Genomic DNA, 22,186 nt, shown 5'->3' on the forward strand with positions numbered 1-22,186 from the left:
TAAAAGTTTCGTTTCAACTACAACTCACTATGATCGATGGAAAGGTGGCAAACGCATTAACTGGCGTTATGTCCAATTGGAGATGCAATATTTGTGGCAAGAAGAATGGGCAATTCGAGGACAAGTCTGATGAAAATTTAGTAAACGAAAATGCGCTCAATTTCGGTATTTCGCCCCTGCACTGTAGAATTCGATTCATGGAGTATTGTTTGCATTTATCGTATGACCTTAAATATCGGACTAGCCCTGGAAACCGCGATGTCTCTGCTAGAAACAACCAAGATCTTCACAAAATGAGGCAGGAAGAGAAGAATCGAATCCAGTTGGAGTTTAAACAAAAGGGACTTATAATAGATAAACCTCTTTACGGATACGGAAGCACAAATGATGGCAACTCGGCAAGGCGGTTTTTTGAGGACCCCGTATCGACATCTAAAATAACCGGTCTTGATGAACACTTGCTAAGACGATTCAAAGTGATTTTGGCTGTAATCAATAGCAAAAAGATGATAAATTCAACCAAATTTGAAGCTTATAGTAATGACACAAAAAACATTTTATCTGATTTATATTCGTGGAAAGCTTTAACACCGACAGTACATAAAGTCTTACATCATGGCAAGGAAATTGTGGAATACAACATACTTCCGTTAGGAGAACTTACAGAAGAAGCTCAGGAATCCCGTAATAGAGATGTTAAACAGTTCCGGCTTTTCAATACCCGAAAGAGCACCAAATTTAACCAAAATTATGATTTACTTCAATATTTATTGTTATCGTCTGATCCGGTACTATACAGCATCAGAACTAAATGGCTACCAAAAATATGTGACGATATAGATAAGGACGATCCCGATGCCATTCAAATTAAAGAGCTTTTAAATTTTGATACCTTAGATTATTTGGTAGAGAATAAAATCAAATAATACAAAACTAAAATGCTTTTTTATTTTGGGAGTAGCTAATATACATATAAACGCACGCCGATGCGAAGTGTTTTCGCTCTAAAACACATATTTTTATTCCAATTTTTTTAAACTTTGGCAGGAGACCTTTTTTTATTCTAACACATTTGTATTGTAAACCCTGGGCAAATCTATCAATGTTTTAGTGTAGGCCCCATATAAGGTTCCATTTCACAAATAGACATTTTTATATAGAGTTTAATGAAGTGTAAATGAATTTTAGAGTAGATAGAATCCGAGTTGAGAAATGTTTTATACATCGTTGGAAAGGTATGAAAATTTCCTTTACGATAAGGTATGTTGCGTAAATATGGCTATAGTGTGTCATGTGCAATTAGGACAACAAAAACAAAATTTGGGAAATTCGACTTTTTTGAAAAATTGACTTTTTTATTGCCGGTTCCATAAAATGGAATAGAATAGAGATATTTCCATGATTCTTTTTGTGTTTTGTAGAAGAAGTGTTACCAAATAAAAGTTTATTTAACATCTTTGCAATAAAATGTGACGTAATACTTGTTTTTTAGCAATGAATATAGCACTACTTGAAAATTGACTTTTTTCAGTATTTTGATCGCTACGATCTCATTTATGGCTAGGATATGGCGAGACATACCTTAAAATGTTGGGAACATTTTAAGCTTTCATTTAAGTTCAAAAAAAGCGAAAAAATCCCCGTGGAACTTTTTTTCCAGTGAGAAACTTTTGAAGTTTAGTAAAAAAATTGGCCATTTTGGTCTTAAGATAACGGTGTTGTTTGATATCGAAATTAGCCAAATTAGCACTTAAAACTTTTCTTAATACCTCGACTTTGTGAAAATGGAAAGAAATGATAATGCTTTGATGGCCAAAGTTTGCGAAAACTTAAAGGAAATGGGAGTATCTTTTTTGAAAAATTTTGCAATTTTTTGACAAAAAAAATATTTTTCATATTGAAAACGATGCCATTTTTAAACCGCCAAAGATATTCACGTGATTCCTTTTGTATTTTATGCACACATATGCTGGCATAATTTGTGTGAAGTATGAAGTTTATAGCTTTAAAATTGACGGAGTTATTTAAAAAACACTGAAAAAAACCAAGGCCAAATTTTCATATTTTAAAATTAAACAATTCATAACTCCTTAACAGTACACGATGGCATGGTACTTTATGCATAAGTTTTTTAGATCTTGTCAAGCTCTTTCTCTAGAGTCCTAAATCATGTAAATCGGTTGAGTAGATCAAAAGTTATGGCCCCCAGAAGCTTGGAGAAGTCAAAAGTGGTCAACTTTGACACCCTGTAGCTCACCCTGTATTAAAGATATGGACCAACAACAGCACTTTTCTGAAAGCCTATGTCCTCCTCTACAAATGTCTAGAACATTTTGTATGGCTAAAATCAACAGATAAAAAGTTGTAGACTTATTTCCAATTTTTTTGCCATTTGGCCCACTGTGCGTCGTGCAAAATTTAATTCCAATCGGATAATAATTGCGCACTCTAGAGGCTCAAGAAGTAAAGACCCAAGATCGGTTTATATGGCAGCTATATCAAAGCATGGACCGATATGGCCCATTTACAATGCCAACCGACCTACACTAATAAGAAGTATTTGTGCAAAATTTCAAGCGGCTAGCTTTACTCCTTCGGAAGTTAGCGTGCTTTCGACAGACAGACGGACGGACGGACGGATCTTATGGTGGAGGGTATAAAAATCAATTTGTGTTTGTTTGTAGGTTTGTTTGTTTGTTTGTATGTTTGTGTGTTCCTTATAGACTCAGAAATGGCTGAACCGATTTTTTTGAAATTTTCACAGATGGTGTATAATGACCCCGTGGTGAGAATAGGGTATTGATATTGATATTTTTTGATATCTGAAGAGGGGGCGGACCCTCCCCCTTACCCAAATTTTCAGAAACGCCAGATCTCGGTGATGGGTGGTGCGATTTAAGCGAAATTTTGTGTGCTCTCAATAGTACCCTATAAATAAAAATTTGGTATCTAAATTTCGGATGGGGTACCTAGGGGGGCTGGCCCACCCTAAAACCTACCAAACATATATTCACACCAATCGCGACAATATGGGACTCTAATGAAAGGTATTTAGGATAAGAAAACGTATCTGATATATAATTGTCGGACCAAGTGCTAGGGGGACCACCCCAAGCCCCAAAACACTCCTAAATAGGACATATTTACCGACCATGGCAATATGGGACTCAAATTAACGGTATTTGCGAGTGCATTACGAATTTGATATCCAAATGTAGGACCAAGTTTATTTTCCCAAAATACTCCCAAAAGGGACAAATTTACGACCATAGCAATATGGGGCTCAAATAAAAAGTCTTTGGGAGTAATCCAAAAAAAAATTTGCAATAAATATATGAACAAATGAACAAAACTGAGTGGGACATGTTAGTAAAAATTCGTGACTCCTCCAATCCCTTAATACCGAAAAGAGGTTTCTAGCCCTTTGACTCCTTATGACGGAACCGCACACTACGATGACGTTTCGTTATTTCACTCGGCAAATATTTTCCTGTAACTCGTAATAGGTCATTATTTTTGGAAGAAAAATATAAGTCACTCAAGAATAGAATAGAGGTATCCATTTGGCGGTTGATAATCTCCGTCTTTTTCCAGTGGAGCGGCAGATCTAGATCAAGGGAAACTGTTTAGAACGGACTCCAAAGACCCGTCAGCTGTGGTGGTGGTATCAAGATTGACTGGTGGAGCGGCTGCTCCAGGCTCCGAAGACACCTGGTTCGAATCTTAAGAACAAGGCCGAACCTATTCCAAGGACTGGAAGATTGGATGAGGCTGATGATGACCGGAGGCATGCAGAATTCATACTAAACTCCGGCTGTCGCAGACCTCAACAAATCTGAAGGGGTTGTACACTACGGATTCAATAAGTTGAAACTAAAGGTCTATAGAAGCGGTGGGGTTGGGGAATCAGGAGACGACTCAGTCTCGCTAAAGTCTGGCGCATTGCAGGAAACTGAAAATCCCCCTGCCACAATCGAGACAGGAGGGGATGGCATCGAAACGGGACCCGACAAACCCTGTGTGGGTGGGTCACCCAGCTGGACTTGGCTCAAGGTATGCGTTAGCGGGGAAGCACGGAACGCAGAAAGTACTTCGACAGCAGCAGCTAGTGAAGCATCTAAGGAGGAATCGTCCACACCGCAAGCGTGCAATGTTCTAAGGAAGAGTGGTTCACAAACTTTCCCACCTGCACCTGGATTTGTACGAAAGCTCATCAGGATAAGATTATTGGGATTTTTAAAGCGAACTGGGCGATTCAACGGTAGTAACTAGAAGGCATCTTCCATCTTCTGTTCCTGTGGTACCACAATGAACGAAAACGTCTAAGTGAGTCTGATGGCAGAATGCCACTTAAACCTAACTTAACCCACCTAACCTAGATCGCCAACGCCAAAGGTATGCTATTAGTTAAAATTTAAAAATTTTATTAAAAAAATCAACCAACTCTTATATAAGCCAGCTAAATCTAAGTCTATTTATCTAAAGACCTTGATCTATTTTACATTTACTTATTTGGTCAATACAGAAAATGTATTGCTCTAACTAAACATAGATTAGATTTCCAAGCGGCTCGGTCTTCTGCACTTCTTCTCCAATCTCTGACACACAGTTTCGAGATGTCTCTGTCCACTTGATCCCTACATCGGAGATTTGGTTGTTGTTGTTGTAGTAGCAGTGTGTGGTACACTGAAGCGGCAGCCCTTGCCGATGAAGGAATTCATCGGGTCAATCCGGTACATACAACCGGCTGCCATGGGATTGTCGGAGATTTGGTCTTCTCCTTTTGCGTGTTCTATTAGCTTCTTCATCCATTATGATGCCGATGAAGTTTAATGCGCTTTACCAAGGACTTAAAATACGTAAAGATACAGTATTTCAATTGCGCCTTTTGGATGTCAGATGTGGCCATTTTGCAGTTATATTTTAGTTACAAGTATTGGTCAACAGGTGTCGTTGGCCAAAATGTAGCCAATCTTTTTCCAATCTAATATTTTAAATATAATTTTCCTTCTGTGAGCCCTTAAATAAATGTAATGCTTCTAGCAGCAACACACTTTTGCTGACTTTGGAATGTTTTTTATACCCTCCACCATAAGATGGGGGGTATACTAATTTCGTCATTCTGTTTGTAACTACTCGAAATATTCGTCTGGTTCACATGTCCGTCCGTCTGTCCGTCCGTCCGTCCGTCTGTCTGTCGAAAGCACGCTAACTTCCGAAGGAGTATAGCTAGCCGCTTGAAATTTTGCACAAATACTTCTTATTAGTGTAGGTCGGTTGGTATTGTAAATGGGCCATATCGGTCCATGTTTTGATATAGCTGCCATATAAACCGATCTTGGGTCTTGATTTCTTGAGCCTCTAGAGTGCGCAATTCTTATTCGATTGGAATGAAATTTTGCACGACGTGTTTTGTTATGATATCCAACAACTGTGTCAAGTATGGTTCAAATCGGTCCATAACCTAATATAGCTGCCATATAAACCGGTTTTGGGTCTTGACTTCTTGAGCCTCTAGCGTGCGCAATTCTTATCCGATCAGAATGAAATTTTGCACGACGTGTTTTGTTATGATATCCAACAACTGTGCCAAGTATGGTTCAAATCGGTCCATAACCTGATATAGCTGTCATATAAACAGATCTGGGGATTTGACTTCTTGAGCTTCTAGAGGGCGCAATTCCTATCCGATTTGGCTGAAATTTTGCATGACGTATTTTATTTTTACTTTCAACAACTGTGTCAAATAAGGTTCAAATCGGTTCATAACCTGATATAGCTGCCATATAAACCGATCTGGGATCTTGACTTCTTGACCCCTAGAAGTCGCAATTATTATCCGATATGCCTGAAATTTTGTACGACGGATCCTCTCATGACCATCAACAAACGTGTTTATTATGGTCTGAATCGGTCTATAGCCCGATACAGATCCCATAAAAATCGTTCTCTCTATTTTACTTCGTGAGCCCCAATGGGCGCAATTCTTATACGAATTGGCTGAAATTTTACACAGGTCTCCAACATATAATTTAATTGTGGTCCGAACGGGACCATATCTTGATATCGTTTTAAAAGCAGAGCAACTCTTTTCTTATATCCTTTTTTGCCTAAGAAGAGATGCCGGGAAAAGAACTCGACAAATGCGATCCATGGTGGAGGGTATATAAGATTCGGCCCGGCCGAACTTAGCACGCTTTTACTTGTTTGCTATACTATTCTTTGAATTTAAAGCATTAAAAAACGGTCTAAAGCCGGCCAATATCTTGCAATGGAATCTCATTTAAAATATTTATCGATTAAATTAATCCGCGCATGTATTATTTCATCCGCACATGTATTATTTCAACGGTGGTGCCGAGGAAGATAATTTGCTGACTATCTCAAAACTGTAGTTTCCAATTTTCTCCATTTTCATTATCAGCTCGGGTGTGCAGGGTTTAGTGGGAGTTGATATTTTCCACTTTGTACTGTCTCCATTTACTGCCAAACCTACTTTCATTAATTCACTTATGATACTGTCATGCCAATGAAGATTCCACTAAAGGCAAACATCTCACATACCAATGAGTGCAGTTCGATTCAAGTTTTAAGGTCAATGATAAGGGACCTCCTTTTTAAAACCGAGTCCGAACGGCATGCAGCAGTAGCAAAGTATGGCACAAATTTCGCCACCGCTAAAAATTTTTTGCTGTCGTTCTTGCCAGGATTCGAACACAGGCGTTCATCGTCATATGTGGAGATGCTAACCTCTGCGCTATGGTGGCCTCCATAATATAGTCGGTGGCCGACCCATAATATCCATATCGTCGGCATAGGTTGTTGGCTATGTTCTCTTTTCAGTAGTGTGCCATGCCTATCTTCTCCAGCATCTAGTATAATCTTCTCCAGCAGAATATTTAAGAGATCACACGATAGGCTGTCTCTTTGTCTAAAACCACGTTTGGTATTGAGCGGTTTGGATAGGATCTTTCCTATTTTTACTGAGGAGCATGTATCAGCAAGCGCCATCCTTCAAAGTCGTATTAGTTTTGCAGGGACTCCAACCTCAGACAAGGCTTGAAATACCTTTAAACGTATAGGACTGCTTTGTAGTCAACAAAAATATTGTAGGTGTTTATTTTAGCTCCTGAACACCTCGATTCCCTCACACTCACGTCTTTCCATTTCCATCTTCTTCTCGCGGAAGATAGGTTTCTTCTCTCTTCCTTTCCCCGATACCTTCGCCTGGCGCTTTGCTACTGGCTGTAAAGTTGTCCTATATGTCGCATTCTTGGCTTCAGTAGCTTTTTGACACTTCTAGTCATACCATGGGTTCCTTGGAGGAGGCTTTTGAAACCCAAGTATGGATGTTACAGCTCTTTCCATGGAGTGGGCAATGGTTTGTCATTACGCTGCTATACTATCGGGAATGCTTTCTTCGTGCAATTGGGTCAGCCTAGTGAAGTATGTCGTTGCCGGGTGCGAACCTAAACGGGTGCTGCAACAAAGTAATGATCCGAATCGATATTCGCCCCTCGATACTACATCTAACACGCTGGTTGAATGCCTTTCATCTTTCACAACATGAACATGATCAGGTGACAGCCATGTGGCCGTGCGAATCCTTCGATGTTGGAATATGGTGTTGCTAACTACCACGTTGGTTGCCGCGGTGAAGTCTATAAGCTTCAAACCATTATCGGAAGTTGAATTTGGCCTTTTTGCCAGCCAACAACAAATCTACAGCCAAATTCATGCTTCGCTTCATAACAGCTATAATATAGGTATTGCTGTGGAGCCCTTCCCGAGTCATCGCACTTCCTGTATGTCTGACGTGTACTTATCCAATACATCCGTTAGTGCGTATACTGCATCCGAACTATAAAGAGTTCGGACACTCCAGGTGCAGATACGCAAATCAAGATCCTTAAAACGTTTGCAGGGATCGCCCACATAGGGGGATCCGTTTTTGAACTTCTTCTTTTTTTTTCCAAGTTATCTCTCAAAGTTTTCTGTGTGATGGGCTACTAATCCGACGCCCCAACTCATCTATATATCGTTCGACGATTAGGTTAGGTTGAAAAGAGGGTGCAGATATTAATCCGCCCCATCCCACTATGGACAAACACCTATGCTAGTAATCGGCTTCTTGTGCGCTCTAAAAACTAAAAACTAACCTCTAAAAAGAACATTTTAGGTTAGGAATTCCGTGCTGCTTACAAAATCCTAATTTGTATTCAATACCACTCCCCTACAGGTTAACTCGTGGCATATTTTAGCTCACTACCTTTAACAGATGTCAGAGATAGCTACGAATGTGAGGCTTGTGTCCGCATTTGAGATGTACAATAGAAAGAACGAGAAAAGTCTGGATTGTGCCAAGTTAAAACCAATCAGCATCATCGCTTGGTTTCCAACATCCCAAAGTCACCCATCTCCGGCATAGGATATTTATGAGCATCAAACAGGCCGGAACTTTTAGTTCCAATCTGTGTGGTGTTCTTCGTTATCACGAGAAGCTTAGCTGGGAGCAACCGAACGCGTCCACAGGTGGAATGCTTCATACGAAGCTGCAACTGCAGCAGTATGGGACAATCAGCGATATCGAGTGGAGAGTCTCAGTGAGAGTCCGGGCGGCACTGGCTCTTTCTTACATACTAAGTGCCAATGATGCTCGATATTATAAGGCGAGATGTTGGCGCCTTTAAAAACTAATGGCCATCATGTTCCAGCGGCGATCGGTAGTATAGACCCGAACGAGAGAGCTTGATGAGGATGGCCACCCCCACATGCAAATGTGGGTACAACAACAACCAACCCATTTATGCAAACTTTGAAACACAAAAAAAAATAGCAAATAGGACGGACAGACGTCCGTCTGTCCGTCTGTCCGTCCGTCCGTCTGTCCGTCCGTCTGTCCGTCCGTCTGTCCGTCCGTCTGTCCGTCCGTCTGTCCGTCCGTCCGTCTGTCTGTCGAAAGCACGCTAACTTTTGAAGAAGTAGAGCTAGCCGCTTGAAATTTTGCAGAAATACTTCTTATAGGTGTAGGTCGGTTGGGATTGTAAATGGGCCAAATCGGTCCATGCTTTAATACAGCTGCCATATAAACCGATCTTGGGTCTTGACTTCTTGAACTTTTCGAAGGCGGAATTCTAATGTGATTGGACTGAAATTTTGCACATAGTGTTTTGATATAACTTCCAACAACTGTTCTAAGTATGGTTCAAATCGGTTCATAACCTGGTATAGCTGCCATATAAACCTACCTTGGGTCTTGACTTCATGAGCTTTTAGAAGGCGGAATTCTAATCTGATTTGACTGAAATTTTGCACATAGTGTTTTGATATCACTTCCAACAACTGTGCAAAGTATGGTCCAAACCGGTCCATACCCTGATATAGCTGCTATATAAACCGATCTTGGGTCCTGACTTCTTGAGCCTCTAGAGGGCGCAATTCTCATCTAATTTGACTTCTTATAGGTGTAGGTCGGTTGGGATTGTAAATGGGCCAAATCGGTCCATGCTTTGATACAGCTGCCATATAAACCGATCTAGGGTCTTGACTTCTGTAGCCTCTATATGACGCAACTGTGGTAAGAATGGTTCAAATCGGTTCATAACCTGGTATAGCTGCCATATAAACCGACCTTGGGTCTTGATTTCTTAAGCTTTTAGAAGGCGGAATTCTAATCTGATTTGACTGAAATTTGCACATAGTGTTTTGATATCACTTCCAACAACTGTGCAAAGTAATGTTCAAATCGGTCCATACCCTGATATAGCTGTTATATAAACCGATCTTGGGTCTTGACTTCTTGAGCTTTTAGAAGGCGCAATTCCTATCTGATTTGGCTGTAATTTTGCACGAGGTGTTTTGGTATCAATTCCAACATTTATGCGAAGTATCGTCCAAATCGGTCCATTCTCATCCCACTTGGCACAAATTTTGTACAACGGCTTCTCCCATGGCCTTCAACATACGTGTCTAATATGGTCTGAATCGATCTATAGCTTGACACAGCTCCCATGTAATCTGATCTCCCGATTTTGCTTCTTGAGCCCCGAATCGGACTATAACTTGATATAGCTCCTCCTCCTCTTCCGTCCATATTCATTATTCTTTGTTTGCCTAAAAAGAGATACTGCGCAAAGAACTCGACAGATGCGATCCATGGTGGTGGGTATATAATATTCGGCCCGGCCAAACTTAGCAAGCTCTTACTTGTTATACCCACCACCGAAGGATGGGGGTATATTCATTTTGTCATTCCGTTTGCAACACATCGAAATATCCATTTCCGACCCTATAAAGTATATATATTCTTGATCAGCGTAAAAATCTAAGACGATCTAGCCATGTCCGTCTGTCTGTTGAAATCACGCTACAGTCTTTAAAAATAGAGATATTGAGCTGAAATTTTGCACAGATTCTTTTTTTGTCCATAAGCAGGTTAAGTTCGAAGATGGGCTATATCGCACTATATCTTGATATAGCCCCCATATAGACCGATCCGCCGATTTAGGGTCTTAGGCCCATAAAAGCCACATTTATCATCCGATTTTGCTAAAATTTGGGGCAGTGAGTTGTGTTAGGCCCTTCGATATCCTTCGTCATTTTGGCTCAGATCGGTCCAGATTTGGATATAGCTGCCATGTAGACCGATCCTCCGATTTAGGGTCTAAGGCCCATAAAAGCCACATTTTTTATCCGATTTCGCTGAAATTTGGGACAGTGAGTTGTGTAAGGCCCATCGATATTCATCGTTAATTTGGATTAGATCGGTCCAGATTTGGATATAGCTGCCATATAGACCGATCCTCCGATTTAAGGTGCTAGGCCCATAAAAGGCACATTTATTGTCAGATTTTGCTGAAATTTGGAACAATTAGTAGTGTTAGGCACTTCGACATCTTTGTTCAATTTGGTCCAGATCGGTTCAGATTTGGATATAGCTGTCATATGGACCGATTTCTTGATTTATGGTTTTGAGCCCATAAAATGCTCATTTATTGTCCGATGTCGCCGAAATTTGGGACAGTGAGTTAAGTTAACCCCCTTGACATACTTCTGCAATATCGCACAGATCGGTTCAGATTTAGATATAGCTGCCATATAGACCGATATCTAGGTTTTAGGTTTTGGGGCCATAAAATACGCATTTATTGTCCGATGTCGCTGAAATTTGAGACAGTGAGTTTGGTTAGGCTCTTCGACGTCCTTCTTCAATTTTGCGCAGATCGGTCCAGATTTGAATATAGCTGCCATATAGACCGATCTCTCGACTTAAGGTTTTGGGCCCATAAAAGCGACATTAAAAGTCCGATTTCGCTGAAATTTGGGACAGTGCTTTGTGTTAGGCTCTTCGACATTTTTATGCAACTTGACCCAAATCGGTCCCGATTTGGATATAGCTGCCATGTAGACCGATATCTCGATTTAATGTCTTGGCCCCATAAAAGGCGCATTTATAATCCGATTTCACTGAAATTTGGCACAGTGACTTATGTTAGGCTTTTCGACATCCGTGTCGTATATAGTTCAGATCGGTTTCTTTTTAGATATTGCTAATGTACTTATTAGTATTTGGTCCAAATCGGAACATATGGATATAACTCATATGGGATATAAGGTATAAAATTTTCACCGAATTTTGATGAAAGGTGGTTTACATATATACCCGAGGTGGTGGGTATCCAAAGTTCGGCCCGGCCGAACTTAACGCCTTTTTACTTGTTTTTGTCTCTTCTGTTATTTTTCCTTTTTGGTTCTCCTGCTCCACACAGTGGCCTTCGCAGGTACTTCGACTGGAAAAGTCTTCCATTTTCGTCTTCCAGCCAAACATTATCCATTTCACTTATCTACTTTATTATAACATCCAACTTTAGGTTATTTCTACGCACATTACCATGATATATATACATATAAATTCCATCACTTTGATTGTCTGCTTTTATGCGTCATTGTAAAATTGTATTCCCAAACCAATTTTGACTTTATTCGATTTATTTCAATAAAGCCTTTGATCATAGTGAAAAGCATACCCTCACTTTATTAATTTATAATAAAATTCGTTACATTCAATTCAATATTCTCTTTCCCAGAATATGGTATCAATTTACCTGCCTGATTTAAATTTAAGTTTTTAATTCATTCAGAGTTTCATAATTGAATTTATTATTTGCATGTACGCTCAGTTCAGCCAATGCGGCAAACGCCAGCAAATACAGGTAGTGGCTTACGAAAAGTGATACGTCGATGCAATTAAGTACTGTTCAGCAAATGAAATGTTATGGAAAGGAAAAAATATACGTTTTACATATGATCAACACTGTGTATTAAAAGTATAGGTTAAGAATGTTATCACTGTCAAGCCTACATTCAGATTTGATTCAAAGAATATGTGGCAATAATCGACTCTATTACAAAAAAAAAAATTAAATCAGCTTGACTGTAAATATATAAAAGACATTTAAGTAGTTTACTTCATCTAATAGTATTTCGGTGGGGTCAAATTATTATATCAAGTAGGTCTAATGTTTCCTCACTACACATTGTCCATACATAATCAGACTTATGAATACATCCCACCGTAATAGGTCTCTAGGATAGGATCTTTCTTTGCCAAGACGCCACAGATGTATACTCAACGGAGCTGGATTTGTCCTGCGCCTTTCTTAGCTAGCCCATGTATTTTCTTAGCTCATCCTTATAGGCTTGTGGCTTTCGCCTTGTTGAAATGTTTTCTGCAGCCCTTCTTTAGACCAATAAGTTCTGGGGTCCAACCAGTTCTGGCGGTAGCTGTTTGCCACTCTGCTTGCCACTAGGCCATGCGCACACAAACGAGTCATTCATTCTTGCCGAAATTAATCCAAATCCCTCTTTCTTCTTTTTAGTCGAGGGACCACTTCTGCAGTATTTTTGGCAAGCCTGAAACTAATATACCGATGATCAGAGAAGCTGTGATCATCCAACACTTCCAAGTCGCATATCCTTCCAATTATATCCTTCGATACAAAGGAAACATTTAGTACCTCTGCCTGTTCCTGGTAAAAAACGTCGGATTATTACAAATCTCCAGAAAACAGATCACAACTTTTGTTGATATAAATAACTAGCTGGACAGGGCCCGCTCCGCTGCACCTTCTTTTACTTTATATGGAAAAAAATTATCTTTTAAATATTTATTTTTGACAATTAAAGAGCTTTTAGTGAAATACCATGCTACCACAAAAGTATGTGTATATAGCTTGAGAAACAGAAGAACAATATAAATGCCTTTATCTGAATTCCATATGATCTTTATTTGTCTATGAATTCACTCGGAGGATTTATGGTCATTTAAGTTTGGATATTTAAGACTTATTTTAACTTAAAAGACTTTATTGGAGCCCGATATTCTCATATGGATTTTGGTAGTGGGGAGTGCCCCAGGGTGGTGGTTGGTAGATTAAGGGGTTGGCGTGGACCCCCAGAAACGTGGTCCCGAAGTGGGTATGAATGTCGTGTCCTACTCCCAAATACCTTTCATTTGAACCCCAAATTGCCAAGATCGGTAGATATATGTCCAATTTAGGGATGTTTTGTGGGGTGAAGTGGTCCCCCAGACACTTCGCTCTGAAAAAATACTAGCATCGTGCTCTGTCCCCAAGAACCATTTTTTAAACCCCATATTGCCATTGATTTAAGGGGAGTTTATGGGATGAGGCATCCCCCAAACACTTGACCCCAAAATTGTTTATTAAATTCGTTTTCTAATCTCAAATACCTTTCATTTGAGCCACATATTACCATGGTCGGTAAATTTTTAATATTTGGGGGAAGGGGCGGTGCCCAAAATACATGGTCCCACTTTTGGATATCAGATTCGTATTATACACCCAAATACCTTTATTTGAGTCCCATATTGTGTCGGTCAGTAAATAATTGCTGTTTGTGGGCTGTTTTTGTGGAAAGGGTAGAAACCCAGAAAATTGGTTCCGACAGTGGGTATCAATTTCGTGCTCTACTCCCCAATACCTTTCATTTGACCCCCACATTGACATGGCCGGGTGGCCCCACATTGACATTTGGGTGGTTTTATGGGTTTAGGTTGGCCCATAAACACTTTTTCCCGAATATTGATATCAGATTCGTGCTTTACTCCTAAAGACTTTTTATTTGAGCCCCATATTGCTATCGTCGTAAATTTGTCTCCCTTGAGAGTATTTTGGGAAAGGGGTGGGCCTCCAAAAACTTGGTCCTACATTTGGATATCAAATTCGTAATCCACTCGCAAATACCATTCATTTGAGTCCCATATTGCCATTGTCGGAAAATATGTCCGATTTAGGAGGTTTTGGGGGTTGGGGTGATCCTCCAAACACTTAGTCCGACAATTGGATATGAATTGATGGTCATGAGAGGATCCGTTGTACAAAATTTCAGACAAATTTCGGATAATAATTGCGACCTCTGAAGGCTCAAGAAATCAAGATCCCAGATCGGTTTATACGGCAGCTATATCAGGTTATAGTCTAATTTGAACCATATTTGACACAGTTGTTCAATGGACCATAATTGACGCAGTTTTTGAAAGTTATGGCAAAACACGTCATGCTTAATTTCACCCAAATCGGATAGGAATTGTGCCCTCTAGAAGCTCAAGAAGTCATGGCCCCTGATCTGTTTAAATGACAGCTATGTCAGGTTATGGATCAATTTGAAGCATGCTTTGCACAGTTGTTGGAAATCATAACAAAACACGTCATGCAAAATTTCAGGCATTGCGGACAAGAATAGTGGCTCAAAAAGTCAGGATCCAAGATCGGTTTATATGGCAGCTATATAAAAACATGGACCGATATGGCCCATTTACAATCTCATTTCAAGCGGCTAGCTCTACTCCTTCGAAAGTTAGCTTGCTTTTAACCGACGGACGGACAGACGTACGGACGGACGGACATGGCTAGATCGACATAAAATGTCATGACGATCAAGGAAATATATACTTTATGGGGTCTCAGGCGAATATTTCGAGTAGTTAAAAACATAATGACGAAATTAGTATACCCCCATCCTATGGCGGAGAGTATAAAAATGTAAAAACCACTCTAAAAAATGTTTTGCTGAATACGAAATTCATATTTTTTATGCCGAATTTTCTAAAATAAGCTTAATGAAAAAAAAAAAAATGTTTTTTTGGGCGACTCATTATTTTACTTTTTGAGCCCCTAAAAGGCGCTATTCTTATTCTTTAACATTCAATTCAATTAGCATAGCAATTATTTTCTTTTATCCTTTATTTGACTAAAAAAAGATACCTGGAAAGAACGCGACAAATGCGATCCATGGTGGAGGGTATTATATAAGATTCGGCCCGGTCGAACTTAGCACGCTTTTAATTGTTATTTTTTTTTGTCGGCTCGTGCCACTTTGTCTCGTTCGTTTTACTCCAGCGCTCGGGTTTTTCTCTGTCAGTCTTTCTACTATTACCCTTAAAAAGTTTAATAAATTTATTACCAGCAGAGACTTGAGCTTATGATCTCATGTTTGTAGCTTGCACGGATTCTCTAGCCTACCGACATCATCTTCTTCATGATGAAATAAATCAATAAGTACTGCTGCACAGTAATAAGCGTCTCAATTAATTAAATTAAACAAGTTAGAGCGTGCTAAGTTCGGCCGGGCCGAATCTTATATACCCTCCACCATGGATAACATTTGTCGAGTTCTTTGCGCGGTATCTCTTTTAGATAAGATAAGAATTGCAGGAAGCAAAATCGGGAGATCGGTTTATATGGAAGCTGTATCAAACTATAGATCGACTCAGACCATACTGTTATTGCGATAAATATGGGGTTTCAACAATGAAAAACTAAATAGCACCAGCCTCTAAAGAAAATTTCATTAAATATTGACAATGTTTCTGTGAAAAAATTTAAAAAATATTAATTATTCCTACGGAAGACACCACCCGGAACCTTGAGTCGTTGTCTAAAAATTAAAAATTGTTTGTTCTATTCCGGATGATGTCTTCCGTAGGAGGACGAAATATCGAATAAAGAATAAAATATAAACTACAAACTACAAACTAAGACCTAGAGCTCGATTATTACTAAAAAAATACAACGAATTAATTATTTTTCTAAAGACCAAATTTAAAATAACGTTTTTCAAAAGAATTTTTTGAGAAATTTGTCTTTAAAAAAATAAATTGTTTTGAAATTTGAGAGAAAATTATTGGGTTGCCCAAAAAGTAATTGGTCATCATCAACTTTGGCCAAATGAAGTCGATGATGACCTAATCAAAGCATTAATCGAATTGGATCGTCATGTAAATGAGCGTGAGATAGGAGAGAAGATAAATATACCAAAATAAACCGTTCATTATCACATAAAAAGTCTTGGACTGGTGAAAAAGCTTGATATTTGGGTACCACATGTATTGAAAGAAATTCATTTAACAAACCGAATCAACGCTTGTGATATGCACCTTAAACGCAATGAATTCGATCCGTTTTTAAAACGAATCATAACTGGAAATGAAAAATGGATTATTTACAACAACGTTAGTCGAAAACGATCATGGTCCAAGCATGGTGAACCAGCTCAAACCACTTCAAAGGCTGATATTCACCAAAAGAAGGTTATGCTGTCTGTTTGGTGGGATTGGAAGGGTGTGGTATATTTTGAGCTGCTTCCAAGGAACCAAACGATTAATTCGGATCTTTACTGTCAACAATTGGACAAATTGAATACAGCCATCAAGGAGAAGCGACCAGAATTGGTCAATCGTAAAGGTGTCATATTCCACCAGGACAACGCTAGACCGCACACATCTTTGGTCACACGCCAAAAACTGAGTGAGCTTGGCTGGGAACTTTTGATGCATCCACCATATAGCCCTGACCTTGCACCATCAGACTACCATTTATTTGGATCTTTGCAGAACTCCTTAAATGGTAAAACTTTCGGCAATGATGAGGCTATAAAATCGCACTTGGTTCAGTTTTTTGCAGATAAAGGCCAGAAGTTCTATGAGCGTGGAATACTAAATTTGCCAGGAAGATGGCAAAAGGTTATTGAACAAAATGGCAATTATATATTTGATTAAAGTTCATTCTAAGTTTTATTAAAAATGCATTTACTTTTTTTTTTTAAAACTCCAAATTACTTTTTGGGCAACCCAATATGTGTCTATGAAATTCTATCATTGACAAAAAAAGTAAATTTAAATTTTGTTCTTATGAAAAATGAAAAAATCTTAAAATGTGTTTAGAAAAGTGAACTATACCCAGAGAAAAAATTAAGCACGGCGATGACAAAGTGGCCACATTCGTTCATAAAAGTGAATCAACACACAGATGTTAATAGATCAACAACAAATATTTATAAACCAACAATAGTTATGTTGAATAAAACGTCCACAGACGTTCACATTCTGACAACTTCTAGTGCACAGTCTATTTATAGATCACAAAAAGATTTTGTGTGCCGATGAGTATCGAACACGTGTTCCATCAATCTCATTGTGTGTTTACAAACACCTTACCACATTGCACCACGACCAAGGTTTTAAGAGTCATTTAAAATTAAGGTTTGTATACATACACATTTCGAAGGGATGTCCACAACTGTCATTGCATGAATCAACAACGCTTGTTCACAAAATCATTTACGCTTGTTGACAATATTTCTAACAACGCCTGTGTATGATAATGGCAACCTTGTCGCATGATTTTGAAACATATTTTTTTATCTGTGTACAAGGGCCCGGGCCTGAGCCAAATTTTCCTCTAGAACATATTTTAATGACATTTTGTGTTTTTCCAGGGGGAATTTGAAATTTGCAAGCTCGAGGATTTTTTTTTCCAATTTTTTAATAAACAAGTAAAAGCGTGCTAAGTTCGGCCGGGGCGAATCTTATATACCCTCCACCATGGATGGCATTTGTCAAGTTCTTTGAATGACCTTTTCAATATATACATGATCAACATCAAGTTATTGACTAATGTAAACTGTACTTGTGATGGCTGTTAGAAGTCATAGAAAATTACCAACTCCAAAAATTGATGCAAATCGAGTAAAAAATGCGCCCTCCAGTGGCACAGAGTGTCAATTTGAGAAATCGGTTTATATGACAGCTATATCAGGTTATCAACCGATTTAGACTATACTGGTTGGATACATGTAAACCAAAATGACTTATGCAAAATCCCAAACAAATTAGATAAGAATTGTGACCTTCAGAAGCTCAAGAAGTCTAATCGAGAGATTGGTATATATGGCAACAATATCAGGTTATGGACTCAATTAGACCATGCTTGGCACAATTGTTGGAAGTAGTTTCTCAAACACATGTGCAATTTTCAGCCAAATCGGATAACAATTGCGCCCTCTAAAAGCACAAGAAGTCTCATCGGGAGATCGATTTATATGGCAGCTATATTTGGTTATGAACCGATTTGAACCATACTTCGCACAGTTGTTGGAAGTACCGAAAAACCACGTGCAAAATTTTAGCCAAATCGAACAATAATTGCGCCTATTAGAGGTTCAAGATGTCAAGGCCCAAAATCGATTTATATGACAGCAATGGGCGAAGCCAGGATTTTATTTTGTGGGGGCCCATCCCACATTTTTTCAAAGTCGAAAATTGCCAAAATTCTTCTGTTTCTGAGAAATTTGTAATGATACTTAAATTTTTATACCCTCCACCATAAGATGGTCATTCTGTTTGTAACTACTCGAAATATTCGTCTGAGACCCCATAAAGTATATATATTCTTGATCGTCGCGACATTTTATGTCATCTAGCTAACTTCCGAAGGAGTAAAGCTAGCCGCTTGAAATTTTGCACAAATACTTCTTATTAGTGTAGGTCGGTTGGTATTGTAAATGGGTCATATCGGTCCATGTTTTGATATAGCTGCCATATAAACCGATCTTGGGTCTTGACTTCTTGAGCCTCTAGAGGGCGCAATTCTTATTCGATTTGAATTAATTTTGCACGACGTGTTTTGTTATGATATCCAACAACTGTGCCAAGTATGGTTCAAATCGACCGATAACCTAATATAGCTGCCATATAAACCGATCTTGGGTCTTGACTTCTTGAGCCTCTAGAGTGCGCAATTCTTATCCAATTGGAATGAAATTTTGCACAACGTGTTTTGTTATGATATCCAACAACTGTGCCAAGTATGGTACAAATCGGTCTATAACCTAATATAGCTGCCATATAAACCGATCTTGGGTCTTGACTTCTTGAGCCTCTAGAGTGCGCAATTCTTATCCAATTGGAATGAAATTTTGCACGACGTGTTTTGTTATGATATCCAACAACTGTGCCAAGTATGGTTCAAATCGACCGATAACCTAATGTAGCTGCCATATAAACCGATCTTGGGTCTTGACTTCTTGAGCCTCTAGAGTGTGCAATGCTTATCCGATTGGAATGAAATTTTGCACGACGTGTTTTGTTATGATATCCAACATCTGTGCCAAGTATGATTCAAATCGGTCCATAACCTGATATAGCTGACATATTAACCGATCTGGGATCTTGACTTCTTGAGCCTCTAGAGGTCGCAATTATTATCCGATTTGTCTGAAATTATGTACTACGGATCTTCTCGTGACCATCAACATACGTGTTTATTATGATCTGAATCGGTCTATAGCCCGATACAGCTCCCATATAAATCGATCTCTCTATTTTACTTCTTGAGCCCCCAAAGGGCGTAATTCTTATTCGAATTGGCTGACATTTTACATAGGTCTCCAACATGTAATAATATAATAATAGCAGAGCAAAATTTTTCTTTTATCCTTTTTGCCTAAGAAGAGATGCCGGGAGAAGAACTCGGCAAATGCGATCCATGGTGGAGGGTATGTAAGATTCGGCCCGGCCGAACTTAGCACGCTTTTACTTGTTTTTTTTTTTTAACATTGTGGTCGCTATTGGGTGCAGAAACTGACCCATCGGCTGTGACATTTGGCAATGAAGTCAGAGCTGAATTTTGCACTGATTGCCAACACACTATATAGGCCTATATTAATATTTCAAAACCTGCAAAGTGTGGTTGTCTTTGCAAATATCTTAGTGAGATGTGAATGTTTCGCCGAATCAGCTTCTGTATTTTGATGAATTTTTTTCATTTGCGTTAATTTTTGCTCTCAAACTAGTTTAATAATTTCAATACGTTATTGTTTGTGTCGGTCTATTGGTTTTAAATTACTTTTATTTCAATAAAATTTTTCGCAAACAAACTGAAAACATTTACTATAAGTGTTAAATAGTTCAGAAATAAATTTTGAGCATGTTTTACGAAGAACCATCTGAATTCTGCTTAAATGATGTCGCTAATTTCTTCTTCGAACTTAATTAAAATCGATCGAAAATCCGTTTTTCATGGAAAATATGTGAAGCAAATATTGTCGTCAATGCTTATAATTTGCGTCATGTCTTTATTAGTCCTAAAATGTTCCTAATTTATTGGTGATAAAATAAGAAAAGGTGGTAGAAATGACAAGTAAAAGCGTGCCAAGGTTGGCCGGGCCGAATCTTATATACCCTCCACCATGGATCGCATTTATCGAGTTCTTTTCCCGGCATCTCTTCTTAGGCAAAAAGAAGGATAAAAGAAAAGATTTGCTCTGCTATAAGAGCGATATCAAGATATGGTCCGGTTTGGACCACAATTAAATTATATGTTGGAGACCTGTGTAAAATGTCAGCCAATTCGAATAAGAATTGCGCCCTTTGTGGGCTCAAGAAGTAAAATAGAGCGATCGATTTATATGGGAGCTGTATCGGCCTATAGACCGATTCAGACCATAAAAAACACGTATGTTAATGGTCATGAGAGAATCCGTCGTACAAAATTTCATGCAAATCGGATAATAATTGCGACCTCTAGAGGCTCAAGAAGTCAAGATCCCAGATCGGTTTATATGGCATCTATATCAGGTTATGAACCGACTTGTACTTTATTTGATATAGTTGTTGAAAGTAACAATAAAAAACGTCTTGCGAAATTTCAGCCAAATCGGATAGGAATTGCGCCCTCTAGAAGTTCAAGAAGTCAAGTCCCCAGATCTGTTTATATGACAGCTATATCAGGTTATGAACCGATTTGAACCATATTCGGCACAGTTGTTGGATATCATAACAAAATACTACGTGCCAAAATTCATTCAAATTGGATAAGAATTGCGCCCTCTAGAGGCTCAAGAAGTCAAGACCCAAGTTCGGTTTATATGACAGCTATATAAGGTTATGGACCGAGTTGAACCATACTTGGCACAGTTGTTGGATATCGTAACAAAACACGTCGTGCAAAATTTCATTCCAATCGGATAAGAATTGCGCACTCTAGAGGCTCAAGAAGTCAAGACCCCAGATCGGTATATATGGCAGCTATATCAGGTTATGAACCGATTTGAACCATACTTGGCACAGTTGTTGGATATCACAACAAAACTCGTCGTGCAAAATTTCATTCCAATCGGATAAGAATTACCTACAGGCTCAAGAAGTCAAGACCCAAGATCGGTTTATAAGGCAGCTATATCAGTGTATGAACCGATTTGAACCATACTTGGCACAGTTGTTGGATATCATAACAAAACACGTCGTGCAAAATTTCATCCCAATCGGATAAGAATTGCGCACTCTAGAGGCTCAAGAAGTCAAGACCCAAGATCGGTTTATATGGCAGCTATATCAAAACATGGACCGATATGGCCCATTTACAATACCAACTGACCTACACTAATAAGAAGTATTTGTGCAAAATTTCAAGCGGCTAGCTTTACTCCTTCGGAAGTTAGCGTGCTTTCGACAGACAGACGGACGGACGGACGGACAGACGGACGGACATGGCTAGATCGACATACAATTTCACGACGATCAAGAATATATATACTTTGTGGGGTCTCAGACGAATATTTCGAGTAGTTACAATCAGAATGACGAAATTAGTATACCCCCCATTTTATGGTGGAGGGTATAAAAATCAGAAACACGAAGAGATTTCTACATTATTGCAGTTGTAAATTTCTTTTTTTCTTTTCACACTAATTGATGTCAAATTATGTAGCGATAAACATAAGTGTAATACAATTCTTGCTCTCATAGAAAAAAATCTGCTGACTAATATTATTTTAACACATTTACTCACTTATAATGGGCATTACGTTCGTTTTTCACAATGAAAAA

Source organism: Stomoxys calcitrans, chromosome 1, assembly GCF_963082655.1.
Source record: "Stomoxys calcitrans chromosome 1, idStoCalc2.1, whole genome shotgun sequence".
In the NCBI taxonomy this organism is placed as follows: Eukaryota; Metazoa; Arthropoda; class Insecta; order Diptera; family Muscidae; genus Stomoxys; species Stomoxys calcitrans.